The 9,135-nt window shown below is 29.6% G+C and overlaps 1 protein-coding gene across 5 annotated transcripts in view; it reads right to left on the bottom strand.

Annotated features, from left to right (window-relative positions):
- LOC106685994 (beta-1,4-glucuronyltransferase 1) overlaps nt 1-9,135 on the bottom strand; it is a 397,426-nt gene that overhangs the window by 121,430 nt on the left and 266,861 nt on the right. The window lies entirely within an intron of this gene.

Here is a 9,135-nt window from a genome sequence, read left to right as displayed (position 1 = left end):
AAATAAAATAAAATAAAATAAAATAATCTTAAATATATGGTTACCTTTACTATTAATTAAACTTCACATAAACTACTAAAAAAGTTGAGTTTTACAAGAGAACATCAAGATATCACCAACCATCATATATAACACATAAACCTACACATATGTCGATCGTTATCAAATACAAACATTCTTACAATAAATTACGAATACACTCAATAGACAACCACTTCCCATATGCTAAACTAGATGCGAAGAGCTAAAGTAGTGAAATTTTAATTAAAATGTTAATAAAATGCAGGAAGTGGTGCAACAGTTACTGTTTTCCCACACAGCTCTGGTGAAATTTACTTAATTCAACATCAGAATATTCACCCTTTGTCTAATTTATTATACTTGTCCTAGTAGATAGATGTATATTGTTAAAAATGCGAATACACTTAATGTATGCAGGCGGGCGTTTGTGTGTATATTATATTTCAGTGTCGAAGTAGTACTGTAACCATGATAAGGAGAAGATTGCTGACCTAGGATCATATATGACGAGAAGATGGTCGGGAGAGCGGTTAGCGAAGAACACAAAACTTATTTATTACTACCAACGTTTCAGCCGGAATTCTCGGCCTTTATCAGGGCAAAAAGACAAGATATCATCCAATGAATAAAAGGGTAAATAGAATGATTAGAAAATAAGAAAATAGCTAACATTATGCTTAGTTTTTTGTCCTTAGCCCTGATGAAGGTTAGAAATTCTAACCGAAACGTTAGCACTTATAAATAGGTTTTTATTTATTTGTGTTCTTCACTGAACACACCCCCCGACCATCTTCTCATACTATAGCCAAGGGTGTAAATAATATATACCTTAAATATAATAGAAGTTATTTTAAGATATAACAAAAATACATATATTATATAGAAACTAATTTATTTTTACAAAAAAAATTTCTTTTTTATTTAAAAGTATGAAAATTTGCCATACTCCGTTAAAAGAATACCATTGACAAGTGTGATAAATTATCCACAAACATCTAGTGTCTTTGTAGTTTATATTTTAACAGTATAAAAAATACTGAATATACAATCAGCAAATAACCCATTATAGTTTTTAGAAAAATGGATCACTAAGAATTTACTGTACATCCATGATTATTTGAAATAGAAAAAAAAATATTCTGATAATTTTACAATAGAAAAAACTTTAAATTAAACAATAGAGCAATTGTTGCAATTGAAAATAGCACACAAAATATAATAAAAGATACTGCCACAAAAAACATTACACGTCAGTCGTTCGTAATTGTGAACTATGTGAAATGGTTTTGTTTGTTCAAACCGATTATAGTTAATTGGAACATCCCATTAATTCACAAGGCCAATAAAAGAAAAAGTGCAGTGTGTGCATTTCCAATTATTACGATGATGCTGTTTAACATTCATATATTTTTCGTTAAATGCTCACTTCCGCAGCAAATAAAGAACGTGGGGAAGTCCTTGTGCACAAACTCATGTTGTATATTTTTCAAATTATTTTACAAAAAAAGATATATTTTTTTAGATGTTACTGGTAAAAATAATTAAACACATATATGTCATTCAGTGCTTTGTTCACGAATCTGTGATATTCAAGTAAACTGGAATTTACTATTTTAAGTTGCTTGGAATGAGGAGATAGCAAGAAACATCCGTGAAAAATCCAATCAGCATTGCAAATCTTCTATGAAGTCATAACATAAGAGAACAGGAAAGCAGATTACACCGAACTATTGTATAGGGTTTCTGATAAGGTCATATCTCTGTACTAGGCTGTACGAATTCGAAGAAGGATATTATGATGTCATCATGACTTGTTTTAACATGAAAGGACAGTGGTAATAATGATAAATATAGCAGCTAAAAGACACAGGAAGTGGAGGAAAAAACTACAACCATTTATAAATATCACATGAAGAACCATATTGTTACAACAGGAAATGGGGGTAATGGATATATAGAGTTGAATTGAAATATGCATTTAAATCATAGCTGGATATATCACAAACATAAGAAAATTGTTAATAAGTTATAACATCAATGGAGTTTAAAAGTACGTTAAATCTAACACACATACCTAATCCATCCAATCAAATTACACTATCAAAACTATAAATATAAACTAAGCAAAAGGACCTACTTGCATCAATGAATTCAGAGAGAACCTATGATTTTTGATACCAAGTTTGCAGTTGAAATGTTACAAGAAACAAAAATTTACAAAGATATTAAGGTATGCAGGAATGAATCCAAGATAAAATAGTTGCAATCTAAATATACATGCTTAATGCTAAGAAGAAAGTTGGCAACATAAAACAGAATTAGAAAATTATTCACAATTGGCTAACTAGAAATGAAACGAGGACATTCTATTTGTGCCAACAGTTTGTTCCTCAGCTCGATGGATTGAACTGCGCACTTTGACGTGCCTTATTGTTATCAAACATATCAGCATTTGGAACATTATATTTAATTATTCATTTATAATTAATAAATAAATATAAATATATTTTTTAGATGAGAATGAATTATTTTTAATATTAATTTGATTTTTTTAACACATAGTTTAGTAACAAATATTAATCATTAAAATTTTCCTAGGAGATTATAGAGGCTTTGACAAAGAGAATTGAGGCACTAAAACAAAACCGTCATCTGCGTCCGGGCCCACGGCAAATAATGCAGCTGTCTCCCTTCCATTAAATAATACATTTATCAATAATATTAACACATAACGTCATTATAAAAACATTATATTATTAATTATAAACAACATAATATTTATATATAAGGCTATACAGACAGAGTATGAGTAATATTAAAAGATGTTTTTGTAAACTCTTTTCAGGCCCACCCCTCACCGTGACCCAATGCCCCGGAGATTAGGCATCCCTCCTCACTTTATGATTTTCATTTTATTCATTCACCATTATATTTTTTTCATTTATATATTTCTTCCTTTTGTAACCTCTTTCTTATGAATTATTTTTATATCGAATACGAGAAATTTGTTTAATTGTATTAGCATGGGCAAATTTTAATACTGTCAAAACTATGCATCATTGTTATAATATAAATATGTCAGTTATGCAAATATGTATTGAATATTGAACGGAGTGTTTTGTTTAGAAAATAAAACAAAGTGCAGATTTGAAAGCGATATTAAAATATTTGTTACAAATACATTTTAATTTAAATTATTAAAAAACATCAAACTTCTCCCCTTATCCAATCCTTAAATCATTGAATACCTCTTAAAATCCTCAATGCTCCTTACATTGTCACAAACAAAATCATCTATAAAGTCCTTAATGTTCCATATGTAGCCGATCAAGCTAGTTTCTAACCTGCACCCTCTTCTAATCCTGACAATCCTGCGTGGTGCCTGAAAAGATAATGCCCTCGAGACCTTCTAATGTAAAAATGCTATTGGAGTGCTACCAAGGGATTATTTCTCCACAAATCGGTATCATGCAATTGTAATAGAACTATTTTAATGTTATACAGTTGCATATATCAATAAATAAATAGAAAAAAAAATTATTAATGTCTCGTTATTGTCATACTTAATTAATTTAATAATTTTAAATTTGGCATTACTAAGTCGTTATTTAGTTATCCTGACTTAGAAAACAACAGGCTGGCTCCATCAATAGAGAAATCAGCCAAATAAATAAATAATAATATTAAGATTTCAAAAACTTTTATATTAAAATCAAAGAATGCGCAGAATGTTGAAGTTACAACTCTCAAGGTGTAAAATATTGTTCATTATAATGTATCTGGAATTAATTGTGATTAAATAAACTTTAATTAATTACACGGGTTAATTCAAATCCCCGGTAAATTTTAATTAATTAAAATATTTCTCCACCATTCTTTATCAATTTATATTACAGTGAAATTTTTTTAGATATTTATGAATTTAATTATCCAAGAAGTAATTTCAAAACATAATTATAAATATCCAACACAGAGAGAAGAGAAAGCAAACTGGCCTAGTTTCTGTAATTGAACTTCCAAACGAGTCTATCCTAGTTCTTATAACTTGCACCGTAGATTAAAGAACAAAGAGATACTCTTAAAAAAAATTAATTAACTTTTAACTTTTATTTAACTATTATCATTATTAATAGCTTATTTGTAATAGATTGGTACTTATTAAAAGAGTAGGATTTATTTTGGCATTTAGTTACTCTATTTTGATAAATAGCAAAAATACTTAAATCGTCACAAGATATCATACATTATATTCTACAGTTTATGACAATTAGTATTAAAATTGTATTTGAACACATGTTTCGCATTTTGCAATGGAATTCCTCGAAATCTGCAAATATGTAACTAAAATCGAATAAGAATTTGGTAAAATATCCGAATTACAACTAAAGGTCTAAACCATTTGCAAATTTTGAGAAGTTGATAAAATATTTAATAAGTTTAGTGCACAAAAACCATCATCTTTAAAGTTCAACTAATGAATTTTTAATTCATTCACAAAATAAATATAATAAAATAAGAAAAACAACTCAATAAAAGAATGAAGACATTCCATTTAAGTACCTAATTAGTATCAAAGTATTTGAATAAAATAAAAGAAATACATTCAGGCCTTAGATTCAAAAGGGGATAAATCTAAAATTGAAATTCTTTAGGAAACCCAAAAGAAAAGAAATCATAATTTCGGTGATTATTGTATTGAAACAATTACTAGTGGATCGGCGGTTTTAATCTATATCATAAATAGATTCCTAAAATATTGTCAAGCAATATCAAATATGAAACTAAAAATGTAACTTGATAAGAAATACAAAAATATTTTTCAAGATGTATTTTTTATAGAAATATCCAAAAAATATTTTAATTGTTAATTAATCTGTTTATTGCTGACCGTAGATTCAAAATGAGGAGAAAATGGACGGGAATGCGGTGAGTGGAGTAATGAAGAGAAATGAGTGAACCTTATTTTATTTTATTTTTGTCCACGTTTTGGCCTAAATACGAGGCTGCCATGACGAGTCACCAGATATCCACACATAGCGAAATATCCACACATTATCAACCCTAATGAATGCTTCATATTTAGGCCAAAATATCGGCTCAAATAAAATAAAATAAGTTACAATAATAAGTGTTCATTATTCATTGATCACATCCCTTCTCCATTTTTGTTTATGTTTTCAGAAAATCGAATACTCCTCCTTGGATAGTTTCTGAGCTCTAAGAGGTTGTTTTAATTTATTCCAATTCTCCGTAGAGTTGTATTAATAGTATTATTAATAAGAAAAAAAAACAAAATAATTTATCTAAAGTTTATTTTTATTTAAAACAAAAACGTTTCAACCGTATGTATGATTTTTGAAAAAAAATCCAAAGTTTATGATTTCAGAATTATGTTTTTTTCTAAAAAGTAATTTAAAATATTCTGTAAAATACACAAAAAAAATTAAGCCCTTAAAGTCTCAATTAACAAAATAACGAGGTAAGATTTAAACAGCAAAGCTGTTACTGCTGCAAACAGGACAAAAAACAATATCAAGAATACCAAGAATCGAGTTTTAGAGAACAGAATTTTAAGAGGTGACCTCGCCCTCCTCCGACCTGAATTTTATAGCACGGACCATTGAAATCTGGGACTGTCACCCAAATTGGTTCAACTTAATCCCTCAAATAAGCCAAAATTGGTATTTTGAACAAGCTATGAAATAATTTTTACAACTTTTTCATAGTTGAAAAAACAAAAACATGACTTAGTTAATAAACTATACGTTAGATTATGGATCACCAAGGAGAAAACTAGGTAGGCTCGAATGTCAACGAAGATATGACTATAGGATATCCGCGAAGGAATGTAAGGAAAAGTTTAGCGTACTCATGACTGAAGAGAAAGGAAGCAATTGATAGGAACATTTTAAAGGATCAAGCAATAGTAATTTTTAAGCATGGATGGCGGTAATACAATGATAGGGAACAATAAGTGATTAAATAAATATTAATAATTCAAGTAAATAAATATTTCCCCATCTTCTTTTTAAAAAAAGTTAAAGTTAAAAAAGCCTTCAGTTTGAATTGTTTAATGACATTAATCTTGCCGCGATAAATTACCTATTAACCTCTACAACTGACCTCCAATATCCAACTTAGATTCCCTGCCTAATTTCTATTTTGTCTAACAATTCTATAGTACTTTCCATAATGTAATAATTTTTTTTCATTTATTTAATGTGATTTACAACTGTACAAATAATAAATACAATAAGTAAATATGTTGTATGTTTCATATACACTTGAAAATCTTGGGAAGGAACCACCCATTGGTGGTACTCCAAGTATTAATTTAAATTAGAAGATCCCGTGGCCATCTTATTTTCAGACACCTCGGAGGATTATCAGGGATCATTAAGGATGAAAGATTAAGAATTAATGGTTAGGATGGTTAAAGAGTTTGGAATAAAAAGACGCATATCTGTCCAAATCTGCAACAAATGGGATGTTAAGATCTTTGTGAATGAGTTTATTTGTAACGTAATAAGGAACATCAAGGATTTACGTAGGATTTTGGATTGTTAGGATTGTATGCGGGAGGAATTTGATGGTTTGGTAGAACCCTAGACTTCTACTCCATATGTCCAAATTGGTCTGATTATCGCAGTGTATACTATTTTTTTGTAGTGAATGGGAAGATAGAGCGTTTGTCAAGTAAGTGTTGTAGCAATCTTATGTGTAAATTCCAAGTAAGTCTCTTGTCAAGATGGAGTCCTAAGTATCGACAACAAAAACGTTTTTACGTTCCCAGTTTTTCAGAAATGACAGGAAATGAACTGGCTGATGCAGACGCCAAAGAAAAGTTATCATAAAGCAAATATCATAATTCCGGTATGAAATATCATTATTATGTTGGATGATTTCAGTGTAGCAGAATTAAAGAAGTCCGATACTACTTCTAGTTCAAGGTTCCGAAAACATACAAAATGGAGAAGGTTTATGATAATATTTAATGTTTGACGCAGATGCTAAGAAACCGCGGAGAACATACTGTAATTCTCTTTATAATCGGCCTCAAAAGGGTGACCCATAGGTACTGATTGGAACAGATTCCACCTAAATGCCATAGCTGTAACACTCCCTAAAACGACGGAGCATAGTTCATGCGTCAATTTCTTGAGATACACATATTGTTTTCGTAGATATCGTTAACTGCAATATAATATTAATAAGCATACTCGTAGGTTCAAGATTTTGAAATATTCTTATTGATATGAAATTTGATTTCAAATAATATAATGAATGATATTGATAATATTATGATTTTTAAAAACAGATAATCATAATTTCATCATACTGTTCAAGACTAGCGTATGTCTCATTGGATTACTTAAGAAAATAAACTAAAAGACCCAAAGATGGGAATGGCAGAAGGCAGTGGGAGAACGGTACCTCACGCGGTGTCCAGTGCTCCAGTTCGTGGCGGCCAAGGTCCCGCCCTCCTTTCACACTTTCCCGCGGCTCTGGCATTTGGCCCCGTCTGCAAGGGAGTGCCGTTTGGGGGAGGGCCTCATCAGTAACCTAGGCCCAAATTGGAGAGAGGTGTAGGAAACAACTTGGAAATAATGTTAGCATTAATTTAAGCTAAGTTCTTTAAACATGATGCATTCATGTAAATAGTGTAATCCATTTACGGGAGAGGGGGTCACAGTCAGTTATTTGAAAATCAACTACAGACTATTTTCCTGAGGACATCATCAAAAAGAGAGAAAAAGGTATATTCTACTATCAAAAAATACGTTTCAAATTCAGCTAGTAGCACCCCGTTTGAAGCTATGAAAAACCTAATAGGATTCGGGATTATTGATGTTTAAAAATAGAAAAAAAAATTGATTGTAATTACTAGAAAGTACTATGTATCAAAATACGAAAAAAAGAGATTACCCCTTTAACAAAGAAAAATCAAAACCAGATACTTATATTTTCGAACACTTTGGGAATCACAGGTCCAAAAGAACTTTTGTATTTGTTTAGGTATGAGTCTTAATTCATTGTAATGGCACCTTTATACCCGTGGAAGCTGATGCAGTAAATAAGTTTTTGTAGTATTTGCAAATAAGTTTGATAAATTATTATGTTAAAATATAGTATTTTTAAAAATTAAAAAAAAAGAGATTATGGCCTTCAGACACATTAATTACAGGTTAATACTGCAGTAAGTATTATCATTGAATTTAATTACGTTTTACATATTGTTCACTGTATGTTTCCCATGACCCTATTACTGAAGGGAACAGGAATAAATTCATAAATAGTATGCTTTTTTTTTTTTTATGACAAATGATAGATTTATTTATTGATAGATATTACAATCTGTCACACAGCTGTAGGCAATAGGTAATAGTGATGAATGATCTCATACATACTAAAATAAAAAAACTCACTGAGTATGCTTTTAAATGGAAAACCATGAAACTGAAGTATTTTTCTATCAAGTCAGTTTTTTTCTAGGTAGCTTTTTCACAATTTTTTTCTTTTTTACGATCCTAATATAATATATTTACAAAATTATTAAACTATATATATAGTAACTTCATACCCGTGGATGATATGCAGTAAGTAAGCTTTAAATTATTGTGTGAAAATGTAAAATGTATTTGTCAGAATATATGTATGTCTATAGTATATATATATTTGTATTTGTTGGAATGAATATAGAGGGTAAGAGAAAAAAAATGTGTGAAAATATGGTATTTTTTAAATTAAAATTGTATAGTAAAATCCTTACTCGGAATTATCATGAATAAATATCCTTAGCCATCTTACACGCCATTATAATTGATTAATATTAACATATCATGTACAAACCGCATATTCACAATCGCTGATTAGAACTTTTCGAACTCACTCAAACTTTTTTATTGAGAAATAATCAGAAAGTCTGAGATAGCATTTTTTTTTTTTGTGTTTAATAATTTATTTATTGTTATTTACAACTGTATACATATATACACATCAAGTAAATTTCCTGTAAGTTATATTATGACATGATACAAACATGTGGAGAATCTACCCATTGATATTGATAGAACTCCAAAAACATTTCTAAAGGAGAAGATCTCGAGGCCATCT

Source organism: Halyomorpha halys, unplaced genomic scaffold (assembly GCF_000696795.3).
Source record: "Halyomorpha halys isolate HHAL.00 unplaced genomic scaffold, Hhal_1.1 Scaffold764.1, whole genome shotgun sequence".
Classification (NCBI taxonomy): Eukaryota; Metazoa; Arthropoda; class Insecta; order Hemiptera; family Pentatomidae; genus Halyomorpha; species Halyomorpha halys.
The sequence above is the reverse complement of the archived record's forward strand: the minus strand, read 5'-3'. Positions and strand labels throughout refer to the sequence as shown.